The following is a 14,424-nucleotide window of genomic DNA, read 5'->3' as shown; positions in this document are numbered from 1 at the left end:
GAACTCAAAAAGGCCAAAAGGCGTACAAAAAGCAGTTTTATACTTATCCTCTTCTGCTACTGGAACTTGATTATAGCCACTAGCCAAATCAAGTGTTGAAAACCATCTGGCACCAGACAACGCATCCAAAGACTCTTCTATCCTTGGTAAAGGGAAAGCATCCTTACGAGTTTTAGCGTTTACTTGTCGATAATCAACACACATTCGAAGAGAGCCATCCTTCTTTTTAACCAGTACTATAGGGGAGGCATAAGGACTGCAACTCTCCCTAATGACTTGACCATCCAACAGCTGCTTAATATGAGCTTTAACAGCCTCAAACTGACTTGGGGGAAGTCTCCGATAGCGCTGACGCACTGGAACATCATCTAAAAGAGGAATACAATGTTCAATCAAGGAAGTACATCCTAGGTCACCCTCATGTTTTGCAAAAACATCACTATATCGGGATAAAAGGTCCTTAACTAACCCCTGTTCGGCTTCAGAAAGCCCTGGTAATTCCAGTTCAATATCAGATTCTGATGTAGAAGTACACACCTGAGATTGAACTAAAACAGTATGAGTGTTATCCATTTTTTTGAAACAAAAGCTCTGGTCTTGTGAAGGAATCACTTCAGCCCTAACCAGTCTTCCTAATCGAGTCCTTGATTGCAAACTTACAGTAATAGTACTAACATTCACCACAGGGACAAAGACCAGGCCTGAAGCAAAGCAGGGGAAATCAATACACCAGATGGTAACCCATTACTTCCCCATTCCTCTGGTTCCAATAATGCGACTGTATTATCATAACCAAAACCTTTTGGGCAAAGGGCAGGTACTAACCTTAATGTGCCTGCTGGAATCTGCAATGGGTAGTCAGGCTGCACTCTCACATGGCCAATAAACCCAGCTGTATGGGCATTTTCTGCTCTCTGGCATTCCAATAGAGCATCCCTCCATCCCGGCTCTGCTTGTTTAACAGAAGATGCTGAAAACAATGCTGAACCATACTGTTCAAACAGCTCATGGTAACATTGGCTTATAACATTCATACCCAACAACCCTGGGGTAAGCGCCCTACCCTGCTGTAACACACCCTTGCCTGGATCTTTAACTACCAAGACACCTCTTCTTGGAATAGTGTGTCCCAGCACTAACATATCAATCTCAAAATATCCTATGTATGGGATTTCGAGACCATTCGCCGCTTTCAGCTGCAGCCAACTACACTCTTTAAGGGCCTGTTCACCCAATGATTTAAAATGGCTATGAAAAAAAGATTCTGTTATTGTAGTCACCATGGAACCAGTGTCCTAAAGGCAAGGAACAATAACTTTCCCCATTTGGACAGTTACCGTTGGACACTGGCCAACCATACGCTGTAAAACAGATGGACACACTGGGACAGATGCATTTGAGCCGTTACTACCCAATTCTGTTGTCTGGCTCATGACAGCAGAGGGTACTAGTTTAAAGGCTCTTCAGCAGAAATTTCACTAACATTAGCTGTTGGTGGCCTAAAACTGGTATCAATGGGCCAAGGCTGTCGACAGTATCTAGCAATATGACCCAGCTTATTACAGCGCAAGCACCTTCGAGTGTTTGTTCTAGGAGAAATAGGAGAATTATTCTCAGACTTCGGCTTAAGGTCATTAAGACACTTGTTAATAGCATCTATCTGTTTTTGTTGACTTTTAAGCATCTCTTTAATTTCATTCAACTCAGCTGATTCTTCAAACCGGTTCATTTTTCCATCAAACTGAACTACTCTGCTCTGAGTTCTATTACACCATGGTTGTGGCACCGATGTAACGGTCACCATTTCCCCTTCCTCCATCCACCTAATTGCCTCACCCCTTACATCTAGTAAGGAACAAGAAGGCTTCTGCCTCACAAATCGTTTAAGTTCACGTCGCAGAGTAACATCTCTGACATGCTCTACAAATTGGTCTCGTAATACGTGATCAGCATTAGGAACACTTCCTGGGTTACAGCCTAAAACTGCCTCCATTAAGGACATTAAAGAATGGAAAAATTCTGTCAAAGACTCTCCCTCCTGCTGCTTACGCTCAAAAATTTCTGTTGTAACTGGACAAAAGTCTGTTTACCATGATACATATTCCTTAAAATATTAAAAAGGTGTTCTGGTTTTTCCCTCTCAACAGCAGGACGAAGCTTTATCTCCATCCTTGCTTCACCCCCCAAATGATCCAGTAAAAACAATACTTGTTCCCTGTCTGACCAACCTCTACCTTCAATACACATGGTGGCCTCCTCAATCCACTCCTCCAAACTCAAAGATGATAAATCAGAATGTCCATAGAAACGTGGGCACTTTCTCTCTCTGGGGACATACAGCACCCTGTTAAAAGACATTGGAGGAGTATTAATGTTTGTGGAGGAGGATGGATTTGAAGCATGACCGCTGGATGTTGACTCCCGACTTCTGAGTTGATCATTCAATGCCTGCAGAGTACGCAGCTGTTCGCGCAGGTCCATTAGTTCTTGCTGCACATCTTCGGACATGCTGGGAAACTCAAAGGGAAGTCAGATTATGCAAAAGAGAAAGGCTTCTGAGGTAGTCAAGACAGCTGCCTTCTTGCACGACTATTGTTACTAGTACAGTTACCTATTACTTACCAACAATAAGTGGTGAAAACCCAAAATAAAACACATTACATTGACAAGAGAAAAAAAAAAGATAAATTATCCTGCCGGCTACGCCAAATTGTAACCCACCACAAGTGGGTGAATAACTGCCCACAGGCTGTAGTAAGAATGTATTGCTTGTACAAGCTTTTATTCACAATAATAAATACCAAGTTTGTATAAAAACAATTAGATATTTAAAACACGAGTACACATCATTCAGCAAGGAGAAAGAAACAAAAACAAAACAAATTTATGACAAACCACAGGGCTCCAATCCGGGCACAACTATTCGTGTGTAGGAAAATATAGCCACTACTTGCAATGCACACTCCAAATACAGTACAAAAATCCACGGCACTCAAAAGGATAAATAAATCACCAGGAACCACAGAAGAATGCCCACCACCTCACCAGTGCCAGTCACACCCTTGGAGGAGACCCTGCAGCTGCCATGGAAGTAAGATGGAAAACTAAAAAGAAAAAGAAAACAGTATCAATTGAAAGCATACAATAATATAAATACACAACATCCAAAGAAAAATGAGGGTAATTCACCAAAAATAAAAGAAATCAAATAGTAACAATAGCTATGCTAGTCCTGCAACATAAAAACCTTTTATTAATAACTGAAACACATTTGCATAAATCAAATTATTTAATCTAATCAAATACCTTTAAATGAACTGGATTAAAGAAAAAAAAGGAATACATCAACCACACGGTTCTTTAAAAGGAACCTACAAAACAAACTTTCATGAAAATAAAATAAAACATACAAACAAATAAAATATAAACATAAATAAAATAAACTAAATAGCACTTGTCATTACCTAATTCGCTCTCACTCATTCAACACTCTGAAGGCTGCATCACCAGACCAATCACCATCAACACACAAGGACTTCTGAAATGCAACAACAAGATAAAACGACTTTCTACCCACCCAAATTAACCTACTATTATCCTTGCATAAACCCATTACCTTGATAAAACAAATACATACGACTGCCTTATGCCCCACGTTCAAAAATCACATAAAGGTGACCTACAGACAAACAATTAGAAGCATGAGCAGCATGAGGCAATATAACAGTCTCGTTGCTCAAAACAGGAACAGCCCTCGGTTAAATTAAATGAACTATTAAGAACAACATTACCTGATGCAAGCTCACGCTTTTTTCCGAGTTCAATGAATGAATGAATGAAACGAGGACGCGCAGTACTTCCGTGCGTCTATTTATAGCGTGCCAACTACGTAATGACGCAATTCTTAAAATTGTCCCAAAGACTATTGGGAGTTGTAGTCCCCAACCCATACGTCAACCGGTTACAAGTATATTTTCTAAAAATATATTTTAGAAAAATATACTTAAAATGAATGTTCTGTGTATTTTTTAAAGTGTACTTATTTGATTACTTTAAAATATATTTTAGGTATATTTTAAACTGTATGCTCAAAATAGTCATTGTAACAATGCACTGAAAGTATATTTAAAAAATACATTATTTAATATCCTGAAATTGTAGTGTATTTAAAGTTAAAATTTGAGTATACTTTTTTAGTTTACTTAATCATGCTTGGAGATCATTTCATGAAATTTTCTTTTTAAAATGTGTTATTAAAAGCCCATTTTTAAATATATGCAGTGTAGCCTACAATTTGTATATACAGTGCTGCTTGAAAGTTTGTGAACTCCTAGCAGAATCTGTGAAAATGTGAATCATTTTAATAAATATCAGAGGGATCATACAATATGCATGTTATTTTTTATTTAGTATTGTCCTGAATAAGATATTTTACATAAAATTATTTTAGATATGGTCCACAAGACAAAATTCTTCTGTTTTCCAGCATCTTTTGCATAATTGAACCCTTTCCAGCAGTGACTGTATGATTTTGAGATTCACCTTTTCACACTGAGGACAATTGAGGGACTCAAACTCAACTATGAAAAAAGGTTCAAACATTCACTGATCCTCCAGAAGGAAACATGATGCATTAAGAGCTGGGGGGTGAAAACTTTTGAACAGGATAAAGATGTCCACATTTTTCTTATTTTGTTTAAATAACTTTATTTCCATTTAGTAGTGCCCTTCGGAAGCAACAGAAACCACTTAAATGTTTGCCAGAAGACAAAGTAAGTATGATATTCCTTAATCTTCAATATCAAGGAATATTGGGCAGTTTAACTGCTCAAAACAAACAAGAGGTAGACAACAGATATACGATTAACAAATAAATAATATTAAATGTAATCAGTTAATAAAAGTAACAATCACATGTTTTGGGGGGGAAAAGAGATGTATACAAATGGATGTGTGCATGCCTGAAGGGAGCATGGAGTGTGGGAACAGATGTTAAGGATCAATGTGAGGGTCTCTCTGGTATCTAGAGTGTAGATATTTTTTTATGTACATATTTTTTAACCAGCTGTTTTTAAAACACTTAAACTCATTGATTGTGCTTGTATATTATAGATTTATAGGCGAGTGATTTTGTCCAGTGAGGATGAGCCCCATCAGGCCTACACCTCCATCCACCCTCAGGTCATCACCTCCACTATATAAAAAAAGAAAATGTAAGGTTGAGTCAACTTGACATTATTTGTTTTCTGGAGAAAACTATTCTGTACCAAATCTTTTGTAGTTGAGCCAATTCAACATTTAATGTCTGTTGGATACAGAAGTACTTAAGAATTTAAATTTTATATATATATATATATATATATATATATATATATATATATATATATATATATATATATATATATATATATATTGAAGGGGTGGATTCTGGAATCCACTGCCGCTTCAATATATATCTTTTAAGTTATTAATCAACATTTATATTTCTGTTAAATTATTTGAATGACTTAACAGTATATGTTAAAGGATCTATTTTCCTCTGTACCTCTCACTGAGAGAAAAGAACATGTTATCAGTATGTTTTGGGGAAAGTTTCCTGCTCAGAGCAGAGCTCAGATCAACTTCAGCCTTGAAGAAGCTATGAATCATGTGTATCTGTGTATGTGTGCTAAGAGTTTTGTGCAGGTCCCTTTGTACTGGACAACTGGCATTCTGCTTGAGACCAGCAGACGCCATGCCATGACCCCAAAAGGACATCCGGTACCTAAATCTAGGGTCCCCCTCGTCATCATCGTGACAAAGGGAGATATGCTTCTTACTATCTGTCCATGTGTGGAAAATTTCTAATCTTGTCTATTTTTCTTAGCCAATCAGAATCATCCAACCTGAAGTAATGACGTAGTTAGTTGACTCTGTTAGAGTATAATTGTTGTGGAAATGTGATTGTACGCAGAGCGGCCTACGAACTCTTTGGGAGACTTGAAGCTGGCTTCTGCTGATGAAACTGCAAACTATTCTTCATTAAATTTTTCTTCAATTTATTATTTTTTTAAACTTTGACTCCGGGTCTTTATTCAACATATCTGGTTTCAAGGGTCCTAAACTGTTTATCCCCAACAGTTTATGGTGGAGAATGCGGGCAATCATTCTTTGGTGACATCCCTGGCTAAACAACAAACAAGGTAGGAAGCTGTTTTATTATTTGGTTAGGGCTGTCTGAGTGGAAGAGATTGGGGAAGGAGAACGGCAAAGCTTCGCTCAGACGTGGGTGAGGAGTACCGTGGAACCGGATTTGGAGGCCGGGGAGGTACACTAATTATACTAGCTTCACGATATTGATGATCATTGAATTTGATAGTATAAGAAGTCGCTGAAGCCACGTGACGGCAGGCAGCGCATCGGACGCACTCCAATACAGGGACACAAAGTGTTTAAAACACTGCGTGGTGTACAGAGGTACCCCTACAGGGAGTGTAAGACACTGGATTTGGAGGCTCCAGTGGCACCGTGAACCTAACTCTGTCTCTTCCACATCAGATAGGGGGACCCCCGAGCTTAGTGATTCAGACAGTTAGGGATTAAGTTATTAGTTAATTACAAAATAAAAAGAAACATTAAATAGAGATAGGGTTTCTTGTTTGCCTGGGATGCATCTGGAACGATTCCGAGAAAAGTAAAAGAAAATTTTTGTGACCCTAATTGGATTGGACCAGTATATGTAACTGTGATTTTGGAGTATACTTTGCAGTTTCATCAAGCAGAAGCCAAAGCTGTGTTGTTTAAAGATCGCCGCCTCCATCTATTTCAGGTGAGTATTAACTTTGACTAAAATATGGCCGACAAATTGAGTAACTTGATCAGTAACTTGATCAGTCCCGATACAGATAATGAGGTAGAAGAGAGTAAACGCTGTAAGCAGCTCTGCTCTGAAGCCCTCACTTCAAAGACATTGGCAGAGATTATTGAGAAAATGGTTAGTCAGGGTTTTGATTCTGATTGGAAAATTAAACAACAACCTGACTGGCTACAAACAGGAAAGAACCATAAAAATTCACTTTTTAGCCATTTGTGCTTATTCACATATTTTTAAAATGGTCAGGGTGCCATTAACCCCTGATGGAAAAATCCCAGATGTAACTGAGGGATGGTTCAATTTGATTGCCCAATGTGATAAAAATGACAAGGAGTGTTTTAATTGTGGTGAGAAGGGCCATCTCGCCCGTAATTGTAAAAACCCACCTAAAAAGTGTAGACAGTGTGGTAAACTTGGCCATATTGTAAAATATTGTAAACAAAAGAAAGAAAAGAAAGAAAAAAAAAAAAGAGAGACTTCCACTCTGTCTGAAAAATGAGCTTGTGAAATTGAGAAATAACAAGAGATAACAATAAGGTCAAAAGATTGTAGTCTTAAGGAATTCCTTTTGAAAGGAAATCTATAATAATAAGTTTTATATTGAATGGACAAATACAGGTTAATGTAAAATTACAGACAATGAATCCAAAACGTGAGTTAAAAAAATATATAAAAAGTAAGTAGAGGATGAAAATAGGGATGATTGGATGTTCTGAAAGTCTCATTTTATGGAGAAATATTTGAACAGTCTCGAGTATGTTTTCTTGTGATGAGCACATCACTACTGTGAATGTGAATAACTAAATGATGTAGGACCTCTAAGTTCTAAATGTTTGATTTTTGATGGTCAAAGTGACAGAAGGTTTAAATGGCAAAAATGAGACTGCCAGTGTCACAGAGACTCAACCTGATCGGAAATTTGTAATGTCTAAGTTCCCTGATATATGGGTGAAAGACAAATATAAAAATAATGTTTATTTGAAAACAAATGTCAATTCTGGCAAAATCTTAAGTTGGGCCAGAGTTACAAGGAATAGTATAAGTAAAGAGAATAAGTAAAGTTTGATATTAAAAGTTATAAAAAGGCAGTGTACCAGTCCTGAAATCCTCAGAGTCTCTCTCTCTCATTCAAAGTCAGCTAAAAGCTGCTATCTGAGCTTGTGTCATAAGTGATAACAAGCTATTTATAGTGAAGCACAGTGTCTCAGTTGAAAATCATGGACACAGAGATGTGAAAAGAAATGATTGCCATAAAGAGGTTGTTGTTAAATTAGTTAAATTTTGTTGTTAAATGTCTCAAAGTAAAACTGAATGAGTATCAAAAGGTCTTTAAAATGGCAATACAGACCTTGAATGATAGAATTGACTATTTTGATGAATTTTTTCTATGACCAGTAACTTTTTGTCTGATATTTGTCACCACCATGTGCAGGGCCGATGGCTCCAGTTACAGATGTGGCAAAACACTACACTGAATGGACAGTTGTGAGAATTAATTTCACCAAGTATATTCTCAGCACTGATATGTTGCTGCTGAGAGAATGCACAGGCTAATGATTTTAGTGATTAAAGACTGCTGTTATTAACCTGTCTCCATGTTTTAACATTATCAGGCAGTCCAATGGCTCTGGTGGCTCTTGAATGCAACTTCCCTAAGCTCCAGAAAACACCTGATTCTGGTGAAGAAAACTGTCAAAGATCTGCAATGGGAACGAGCGGTAACCAGTGTGCACGAGGTGATTTCTCAATGACGGGTAAGATCCTCTTTGGCCAGACGAGGACAACCTAAGGCAGGGGGTTGCCGCCGCCACTGGGCATCTACCCTGGAGGGAGGTGTTTATGTGAGATGGGTATGAGAGTTGAGCGGATGTCTGTGAGGCCAGCAGCATCATTAAGGGGGGAGCTGTCAGAGGTACAGCAGTCCGCCCCAAAAATGTTCCTCTATACCACTTACCAGAAACCGCGTTCCTGAGAGGGCTTGTTTTTCATTGTGACAAGCCCACAACTTGATGCAACTATGCCAGGGGACAAGACCCTGAGGAGAACATTATTGATAAAGAGCTGATGGGAAGGAGCTTTCAAGAGCCGACTGAGACCATGAGGTGATTGTCCGTAATTTCTGGGGAGACCAGAGTAAAATTAACATGATGTTGGTTGCCCTGTTGGCAAGAACTGTATAGAAGTTTTAGATTCAACAGTACTGTGAATCCCTGAATTCATGAGGCTGTGTTGATTTTGAACTAATGTGTCTGTATTATAGTTTTTACTTCTGCAGGTCATTGGACATGGCAGAGAATAATTTGTAGACATGGTGGTGGTTAAAGATAAAGACTGATTTTGAAGAGTCAAGAGACAGATAAGTGCATTCAGCATTTAAACTAAAGATAACCTCAAAAATGGCTACTAGCATAACATTTTAGATGGTGGTAATGGCTTTTATTTGGAAGTTAAAAAAAAATGTACATTTTAACCTTTGTGAATGACCAAGGTTTCCATATATAGTTATTTAATATTAAATTCTGTCTAAGTTACACACTTGTGATTCTGTTGAAAAGATTATTAGTGCAGTAAGAGAGAGAGACTGCTTGAGTGGAGGAAAAGGATGGAGCTCTGTCTATCTGTTATCAGGCTGCTAAAGCTTAAACAAAGCAATGAGAGTAGAACCAAAACAACCCAGCTGACTTTTCTGAAAACAAATGATAGTGAAGAGACATACTTTGAGACTGCATAAGAGTAAAACCTACAGGAAAATGGGAAATTTAAATGTGTTTTTAGAATTAAAACAAAAAACCAACTTTGACAATGAGCAGGTTCATATTCATGTGTCTAGTGTGTGTGAGGGTGGCTGGACTTTATGTTTTGTATGTGTTAGTTTGGGGAAATAATCTGTCCTCAGTGTGTATATGTCATTAACCTCTGGAATGAGTGTTTTATCATTACAGATGGGTTAAGTGAAATGACAAATTTTGACAAGCCGATATTTCGGATTGAATCTTATGAAAAGACGATACAGAACATGGGACGAGCTTTAAGTGGATTGGATATCCAGCTCTGTCTGCTAATGGTAATTATGACTTTTGTCATTTATGATGTTGATTTTAATTATTCTCTGGATAAGTATTTTTAAGAACATTTATGTAAATTGGAATTGTGGAATTGAAGATTGCCGTCCATGGGTTAAAACCCCTTGTCTAAATTCAACTGAGGGTCTAAATTTAAACACTGTCTTATTTGTTTGATCAGAATGATAAACGTAAATGTTTTAAGATTTGACGGCAGAGACAAAGTGACACATTGGCTAAGTCACTAGTAAATTATCCAGAGAAACCCCTCAAATTTATGGAAGGCCGGTGGGCAAACAAAGGAGGAGTGAATATAATTGATAAAAGTTTTATTTATTATTGGTTTTTTTTTTTTTTTTTTATCCATTAAATGGATGCATGTCATTAGATGCCTAGAGAAATATAATTTATGTAATAAGGGTTGAAGGTGAAAGAAGCCATAAGGCTGTCTGTGTAACCTAGGGGTTGAGATTTGAGTTAAATAATACTTTGGTTTCTGAAACAAAGTAGAGATAAGTGGGACTGAGTCAATGATGATAATATTTTTCTAGATCTGCAGACTAACAATTTGATGGGATAGAGTGACAAAATTATAAGCAGTTGAAATTATTGTAATGAAAAAAAAAAAAAAAAGAGAAACTGTTTCAAAAACAGCTTTAAAGAAATTGATAATGTCTTATAGTACAAATTTGTATAATTTATAAGTGTTATGGAAGAAAATCTGTCTGTTTGTGTTTTTGTTTGACAATTTTGGTGCAGTGAGTAATAATGAAAAAGATCCCTGCCAAAGAAGAGGGGTAAGATTTTGGTCATTAAGACAGGCCTATGCAGTTATAATTGACAAGAAACTTGAGTTTAAAACTGACTTTAAAGGAAGTATTAATTATTATTAATTATTTTGAATGCTGTACTTTTGACAGTCTCAATACTTTGAAATGTTGTGAAAATTGAGTTTCAAATTAATAATAATTAGGTATTGAGTATTATTAACAGTGAATGTCATGATAAAGATATCAGTCAAGACAAAGAAATTGTTACTTTAACTAAATTTATATGTTTTGATGATTATTTCATTTTGATGAAAGGTTTTTAACGAAATGTTTTAAAATTCAAAGGTTTAGGTTTATGTTTATTTTTATTTAGTTTATTTTTTGTGGGCTATAATGGATCTGTTGTGAAAATAAATCTTAACAAAAGGATTATTAAGTAAAAGTAACAATTCTATGTTTTATTGAAAGGGATAATTGAAATGGTTATGGTCATGTAAATTTGTTTTCTTTTATTTCTATTTTTAAAGGTGTTTAAAAAAAGAGATTTTAAAGATGTTCTACAATTAGGGTGGTACATGCTATGTCTATAGACTATAAACTGAACAATGATTTAAGAAACTTAAAATACTTGGATTATGATGGGTCTTATTTATTTATTTATTTATTTATTTTTGTCCTTGTTTATTTTGAATTAGACCACAATTTTGTTTTTAATATTAAAAATTATCTATAAAGGTATATTGAAAGGAGTGGATTTACGATCCATCACCTTGTAATATATAATGAATTGGAAATTATATTTTTTCTAAAAACCAGTGTATAGTAACATGCCAGGGGAGCATGGGTGAGCAATGTTAAATTTTGAAGCGGCCTAAATTGTTAAGACCAGATGTTGTGTTTAAGACTTCACATTGGCCTTTTAAGGGGGAACTGAAGGGGTGGATTCTGGAATCCACTGCCGCTTCAATATATATCTTTTAAGTTATTAATCAACATTTATATTTCTGTTAAATTATTTGAATGACTTAACAATATATGTTAAAGGATCTATTTTCCTCTGTACCTCTCACTGAGAGAAAAGAACATGTTATCAGTATGTTTTGGGGAAAGTTTCCTGCTCAGAGCAGAGCTCAGATCAACTTCAGCCTTGAAGAAGCTATGAATCATGTGTATCTGTGTATGTGTGCTAAGAGTTTTGTGCAGGTCCCTTTGTACTGGACAACTGGCATTCTGCTTGAGACCAGCAGACGCCATGCCATGACCCCAAAAGGACATCCGGTACCTAAATCTAGGGTCCCCCTCGTCATCACCGTGACGAAGGGAGATATGCTTCTTACTATCTGTCCTCGTGTGGAAAATTTCAAATCTTGTCTATTTTCCTTAGCCAATCAGAATCATCCAACCTGAAGTAATGACGTAGTTAGTAGACTCTGTTAGAGTATAATTGTTGTGGAAATGTGATTGTACGCAGAGCGGCCTACGAACTCTTTGGGAGACTTGAAGCTGGCTTCTGCTGATGAAACTGCAAACTATTCTTCATTAAATTTTTCTTCAATTTATTATTTTTTTAAACTTTGACTCCGGGTCTTTATTCAAAATATCTGGTTTCAAGGGTCCTAAACTGTTTATCCCCAACAATATATATATATATATATATATGTATGTGTGTATTAAAAGATTTTTTTGTTGTACAAGATTTTTACAGTGTGGATTTTTGCTGAACCAACAAAATTATTCATTTCAAAGTTGTGTTTTTTTTTTGTTTTGTTTTTTTACAGCGCACCGGCTGCATCCACCCTCTGATCTGTGCCGACACCTCCACCGGCTCCATCCACCCTCAGATCTCTGCTGACACCTCCATGGCCTCCATCCAACTGGCAGTACAACTTTGTGGGCCGAAACGGGAAGAGAGAGTTCAAGGCCTTAAAACTGTATGAAGTAATGGTAGGTGTGCATGTGGATAATGTTTTAAGTTGTACTGATACTAGAAAGCTGTCACAATACCCCAAAGTTATAAACATTATTTACTGGCTATGTTTACTTACACCCAAATAATCCATTTGTAATCGGATTGACGGCTCAATCAAATTGAAAGACGTTCATGTAAACACCTTAATCGATCTGACTGAGCTTGATCCGAATGAAATTTAGATTGGATTGGAAGGGGTGGTTTATTCCTTTTCTAATCCAATCCAACAGCAAAAAATGACCATGTAAATGCTTGAATCCGACTACTTTCTCAGTCGTTCTCAGAAGACTCTGGGGCACATGCACAGTGCAATGTTGACACGCATTACGCAGTGCACAAAGTCACGTTCACGTCTTTAGTTGTAAAGATGGCAACAGGCAGTGGCATAGTTGTATCCCTTCGTCATAATATTGGAAATCTTTCCGTTTAAAAACAAGAAGGGGAGCTAATGGATATCATAAAAGAAGCAACGTGCAAACTTTGCGTAAGAGTTATTGCTGGTGAAAAAGTCACAGAAAGTGAAAGTAAAAAGTCGGTGCTTGAAGTAACGCTGCACTTAATTTTCACTGATGACTGCAGTGTTAGGAAATAGTATTATAGCCTACACTCTAAATAATTTTAATTATAGGCTATAATTCATTGTAATAATAGACCTAAAAAAAAAATTAAATCATTTTTAAAGATAGCTAATAGCCTAATCTTTTATTATCCTCACAGCACATATAATATTAATTTCATAATAAAAGAAGCTGAACCTAATAGTTATAATAAGACTAGAAGAATGTAACAGGCCTACATTAATTGGAAATACCAAATCCTCTTAATATTGCCAAGATTTGAAGCTGTTGACAATATCTCTTGCTATCGTCGATACATGATAATCGTCTGTTGACGCAACCTGGGTTACCGCATGTGTGACTGATATGACGTCACACACGCACAGTGCTTGCGCAAACGTTTTAATCAGAATGTATATAAAACACATATAAACGGATAGTTGAATCCGATTACAATGTTTAAAGTACATGTAAACAGATCTGCAATCAGATCCAATTCATTCGGATTGGTGAAAATTGGTGCATGTAAACGTAGCCACTGTGTATGGAGTTGCAAGTAAGTTGCCTAACTTGTGTGTTTAAGAGTATGTGTGTAGTTCTAATAATAATCTTAATTTATATAGCACTTCTTTATATAGTTGTCTTTACAGTCCTGGCTGAGAGTTGTGTTGGCACATATAAAGTAAGTGACTGTTATATTTGTTTCTTGCAGGAGGCTTAAAGAAAAGCACCATTACCAGCCAAATCACCTGTAAAGATGCAGAGAAGGCGGTCTCCAAGTGGCTCATTGGTGCTAGGGACTGGGGGGTAATAGACAGGCCCAATAGGCAACCCCTTAACAAGGACTTAAGGCTTCGGGTTCATTTGAGGTGGAAAGTAGCTAATCCTGTCTCTAACAGTGAGGGAACACTGAGCAAAAGTTTTCTTAATGTTTTTCTTCATTTTACTTAAATAAAAAGGTAATTAATTATATTACTGGTCTTGTTATTATTGTAGCTCATTTAACCCAAGGTGTTTGGGTCTTTGGGACCCGTTTTAAAGGTTGCTAAAAGAAAAAATATGCTATTGATTATTTTTTCTAACACAAAGTCATTGGCCGTCTGTGTGCGGGAGTGTTGTCTTTCTGCACCTGCTATTCCCACACAAAGTTACAAAATTGTTACATTTCAAGCATTTTCACCTATTCTGATTAAGTTCTAAGAAATAATCACTA

At 36.7% G+C, this 14,424-nt stretch overlaps 1 long non-coding RNA gene across 2 annotated transcripts; it reads left to right on the top strand.

Moving 5' to 3' along the window:
- Positions 1-5,959: 5,959 nt before the first annotated feature.
- Positions 5,960-14,149, top strand: LOC137036415 (uncharacterized). 2 transcript variants are annotated; one of them, XR_010897184.1, is made up of 3 exons: positions 5,960-9,917; positions 12,464-12,629; positions 13,924-14,149. It is a non-coding gene; the product is annotated as an uncharacterized lncRNA (long non-coding RNA). The 2 variants fall into 2 exon arrangements; XR_010897185.1 differs by having other exon boundaries at positions 5,960-12,344.
- Positions 14,150-14,424: the final 275 nt, after the last annotated feature.

The sequence above is a fragment of the Chanodichthys erythropterus genome, chromosome 14 (assembly GCF_024489055.1).
Source record: "Chanodichthys erythropterus isolate Z2021 chromosome 14, ASM2448905v1, whole genome shotgun sequence".
NCBI classification, from domain to species: Eukaryota; Metazoa; Chordata; class Actinopteri; order Cypriniformes; family Xenocyprididae; genus Chanodichthys; species Chanodichthys erythropterus.
The sequence above is the reverse complement of the archived record's forward strand: the minus strand, read 5'-3'. Positions and strand labels throughout refer to the sequence as shown.